The sequence below is a fragment of the Gopherus flavomarginatus genome, chromosome 3 (genome assembly GCF_025201925.1).
Source record: "Gopherus flavomarginatus isolate rGopFla2 chromosome 3, rGopFla2.mat.asm, whole genome shotgun sequence".
Taxonomy (NCBI): domain Eukaryota; kingdom Metazoa; phylum Chordata; order Testudines; family Testudinidae; genus Gopherus; species Gopherus flavomarginatus.
Genome location: NC_066619.1, coordinates 179,570,734 through 179,575,326, shown reverse-complemented (window position 1 = coordinate 179,575,326; position 4,593 = coordinate 179,570,734). Strand labels below are relative to the sequence as shown.

General features: G+C 53.4%; 1 long non-coding RNA gene across 2 annotated transcripts; it reads left to right on the top strand.

The window, feature by feature from the left end:
- Positions 1-2,042: 2,042 nt before the first annotated feature.
- LOC127047874 (uncharacterized) lies at positions 2,043-3,371 on the top strand. 2 transcript variants are annotated; one of them, XR_007773502.1, is made up of 5 exons: positions 2,043-2,510; positions 2,593-2,627; positions 2,751-2,837; positions 2,957-2,997; positions 3,284-3,371. It is a non-coding gene; the product is annotated as an uncharacterized LOC127047874 (long non-coding RNA). The 2 variants fall into 2 exon arrangements; XR_007773501.1 differs by lacking the exons at positions 2,957-2,997; positions 3,284-3,371 and having other exon boundaries at positions 2,751-2,884.
- The last annotated feature ends 1,222 nt before the right edge of the window (positions 3,372-4,593 follow it).

Sequence of the window (4,593 nt, the reverse complement as noted above, 5' to 3'; positions counted from 1 at the left end):
GCGGAAAACAGCTCAATGACTGCCATTGTCCCCTGCAGCATTTCGGTGGAAGGTCCTTCCTCAGCGGTGCAATGGGAGTGGAACCGGAAGCTCCCATGCGCCCAGTGGGGAGCGAACAAAATGCCACCCCTTAAATTCTGCTTAGGGCGCCATAAACTCTGGCGCCACTCCTGGTGGGAGATTCCTGCAGCTTGCAGCCAACCTGAGGACTGTCCAAACGCCAACCAGACCCCAGAGAAGCTGGTAAACCTGCCGCTGGCAAGTTATCCAAAGGAGCTGCCAAGTTTACTGCCTGCCAGGTACCCAGAGGAGCCCGTGGTGCTTGACTCCTTGGAAGACTCCGTCCAGACGCAGTACCTGTGGAGGGGGAGGTAGGAAGTAGCCTGGGGGCAGCCGATCCTAGTCTGGCTGCAGCACACCCAGAACCAACGTCAGTTTGTTGCAGTCAGGATCCCCACTGACACAGCAGCGAGTCTTCTGCTGCTAGGGCCCCAGTCTGGGATGCAGTGGAGTGGGAGGGCCTGTGTCCCCCCTGCCACCCAAAGTGCAGTCTCCCCCTCTCACAGGCCCTTTGAAGTTAGGGTCTGGGCCTGTTATTGAACTGTTTGCTCAGCCCCTGCCTGAGGGTCTGAGCCACTGACTGTTTGCTGTGCAGCCAGGCTAATTCCCCCGATTCACTGGACCTAAGTAGTAAGACAGCGTGGTTCGCAGCCATCCAGAGGGGGACGAGCCCCAGCTGAACCCCTACAGTGACCATAATATAATTAAATTTAATATCTCTGTGGCAGGAAAAACACCACAACGGCCCAACATTATAGCATTTAATTTCAGAAAGGGGAACTACACAAAAATGAGGAGGTTAATTAAACAGAAATTAAAGGGTACAATGCCAAAAGTGAAATCTCTGCAATCTGTGTGGAAACATTTTTAAAGACACCATAATAGATGATCAACTTAAAAGTATACCCAAAATTAAAAAAAAAAAATAGTAAGAGGACTAAAAAAAGAGAGACAGTGGCTGAACAACAAAGAAAAAGAAGTAGTGAGAGGCAAAAAGGCATCTTTTAAAAAGTAGACGTTGGGCTTGGCTACACTGGAGAGTTGCAGCGCTGGTGATGGGGTTACAGTGCTGCAACTCACTGACCGTCCACACTTACAAAGCACGGCCAGCGCTGCAACTCCCTGATTGCAGCGCTGGCTGTACACCTGGTCTGCCTGGGGTGTAGCGATTCCAGCGCTGGTGATGCAGCACTGGTCATCAAGTGTGGACAGCAAAAGTGCTTTTATTGGCCTCCAGGGTATTAGGAGGTATCCCAGCATACCTTTTCAGCCACTCTGCTCATCGTTTCACACTCCACTGCCCTGGGCTCAGGTGACCCGCCCTTTAAATGCCCCGGGAATTTTTAAAATCCCCTTCCTGTTTGCTCAGCCAGGTGTGGAGTGCAATCAATCAATCAATCAGTGACCATGCCTCCACGCCCCAAACAAGCCCCAGCATGGAACACTTCTGAGCTGCAGGACCTCATCAGTGTTTGGGGTGAGGAAGCTGTGCAATCACAGCTGCGCTCCAGCCGTAGGAATTATACCTATGGCCAGATATCAAAGTCCATGCTGCTAAGGGGCCATGAACGGGACGCGTTGCAGTACAGGGTAAAAGTAAAGGAGCTGCACAGTGCCTATTGCAAAGCCTGTGAGGGAAATCGCCACTCAGGAGCTGCCCCCAGGACCTGCCATTTTTACAAGGAGCTGGATGCCATACTTGGGTATGACCCCACTGCCAATCCGAGGAGCACGATGGAGAGTTCAGAGCAGGGAGAAGTGGGGGAGGGTGTAGAGGAAGCTGATATTGAGGCTACTGGGGTGGAGGGAGACACCCCGGAGTCCCAGGAGGCATGCAGCCAGGAGCTCTTCTCAAGCCAGGAGGAGGCTAGCCAGTTGCAGCAGCTGGAACTTGTTGGTGAAGAAGAAGCAGAGGAGCAGGTTTCCGGTAAGCAGATTTTATTTTTGGGATGGCAATGTTTTGTGAGAGGAGGGTGGGGGTTATGGCTCCCTGCATGCATGCCTAAATGTGGAATAGCCCATTGATTTGGTCTCTCATGTCTCTGTAATCTGCCTCTGTAATCTCTTCAAAAGTTGCAGCCAGAGCGTGGGCAATGTGCCTGCGCAAGTTTATAGGGAGAGCCACCGTGGTCCTTGTCCCGGTCAGACTAAATCTTCCGCGCCACTGTGCCGCGAGGGGTGGGGGGACCATTGCTGCACACAGGCAAGCTGCATAGGGACCAGGGCGGAATCCACATTGCTGTAGAAGACCCTCCCTCTCTTCCCAGGTAACACACAGCAGTGATATATCTGGCAGTAGAAAATCCTGTTGAGAATGTAGGGATATAGCGTTCAGTGCAGGTCCCTGCACTCTGCTTTCACCCCGGGCAGGTCCCAAAGACTTCCTGCACTCTGCTTTCCCCAGTGCAGGTCCCAAAGACCCCCTGCACTCTGCTTTCTCCCCAGTGCAGGTCCCAAAGACCCCCTGCATTCTGCTTTCTCCCCAGTGCAGGTCCCAAAGACTCCCTGCATTCTACTTTCTCCCCAGTGCAGGTCCCAAAGACTCCCTGCACTCTGCTTTCTCCCCAGTGCAGGTCCCAAAGACTCCCTGCATTCTGCTTTCTCCCCAGTGCAGGTCCCAAAGACTCCCTGCATTCTACTTTCTCCCCAGGCAGGTCCCAAAGACCCCCTGCATTCTGCTTTCTCCCCAGTGCAGGTCCCAAAGACTCCCTGCACTCTGCTTTCTCCCCAGTGCAGGTCCCAAAGACTCCCTGCACTCTGCTTTCTCCCCAGTGCAGGTCCCAAAGACTCCCTGCACTCTGCTTTCCCCAGTGCAGGTCCCAAAGACTCCCTGCACTCTGCTTTCCCCAGTGCAGGTCCCAAAGACCCCCTGCATTCTGCTTTCTACCCAGTGCAGGTCCCAAAGACCCCCTGCACTCTGCTTTCTCCCCAGTGCAGGTCCCAAAGACCCCCTGCACTCTGCTTTCTCCCCAGTGCAGGTCCCAAAGACTCCCTGCACTCTGCTTTCTCCCCAGTGCAGGTCCCAAAGACCCGCTGCACTCTGCTTTCTCCCCAGTGCAGGTCCCAAAGACCCGCTGCACTCTGCTTTCTCCCCAGTGCAGGTCCCAAAGACTCCCTGCACTCTGCTTTCTCCCCAGTGCAGGTCCCAAAGACTCCCTGCATTCTACTTTCTCCCCAGGCAGGTCCCAAAGACCCCCTGCATTCTGCTTTCTCCCCAGTGCAGGTCCCAAAGACTCCCTGCACTCTGCTTTCTCCCCAGTGCAGGTCCCAAAGACTCCCTGCACTCTGCTTTCCCCAGTGCAGGTCCCAAAGACCCCCTGCATTCTGCTTTCTCCCCAGTGCAGTTCCCAAAGACTCCCTGCACTCTGCTTTCCCCAGTGCAGGTCCCAAAGACCCCCTGCATTCTGCTTTCTCCCCAGTGCAGGTCCCAAAGACCCGCTGCACTCTGCTTTCTCCCCAGTGCAGGTCCCAAAGACCCGCTGCACTCTGCTTTCTCCCCAGTGCAGGTCCCAAAGACCCCCTGCACTCTGCTTTCTCCCCAGTGCAGGTCCCAAAGACTCCCTGCACTCTGCTTTCTCCCCAGTGCAGGTCCCAAAGACTCCCTGCACTCTGCTTTCCCCAGTGCAGGTCCCAAAGACCCGCTGCACTCTGCTTTCTCCCCAGTGCAGGTCCCAAAGACTCCCTGCACTCTGCTTTCCCCAGTGCACAGAAACCCCGGTAAGCCCTCAGGCAGTTCCCCTTCCCAGGTGAAGTCGTGGCAGAAACACTCACCCCATTGCTCGCCATGCCTTCGCTGCCGTGGCCTGTCTGTGCTATGTTTGGTATGTATAAAAATGATGCTACAAATTGTCTACAAAGTCCTTTGGTGTGATAAAGAACAATGTAGCCTCTGTATTAAATGCTTATATTTCTGTTACTTTAAGTGACCTTGAATACTGCAGCCATCTCACCACCTGCGCAAAGACTACAGAACTTGAGGAAAAAACCTAGAAAATCAAAAGGAGATTTGATCAAAGCAGTTATGGACCAGTATGCCAGAGACAGTAAAAAGCTGCAAGAATGGCGAGAGAAAGTGCATGACTGGAGGCAAACAGAAAGCAGGAGAAAGGAATTGGCTACCAAGAGAAGCAGGAAGCAGCTGATAAGCCTCCTGGCTCGCCAAACAGACTATGCAGTCTCTCGTAGCCATGCAGGCAGATCATTACCGTGGTAACCCCCACCCCTCCCAAAGCTCTCTCCCTTGTTCCCCAGTGTTTGCACAAAACACCTTTCTCCAGCAGCCTGGTTCTTACCACCACCAGCTGCCCCCAACACCTGTACGTTCACCTACCACCCCTGAGAACTACAACCCTTACCCTATGCACTCAACCCCCATCACGATGCAGCCTATTAATCCTGAAGTGCAGCAGGCATTGAACAGCAATCCAAGCAGGACATATTCAAACCTCGGAATGTACAGTCCACCACCCTATCCCCCTGCCCTTTTATGTACTGTATTTGGAATAAATGAAATAAATGAAATACAGTACCTCA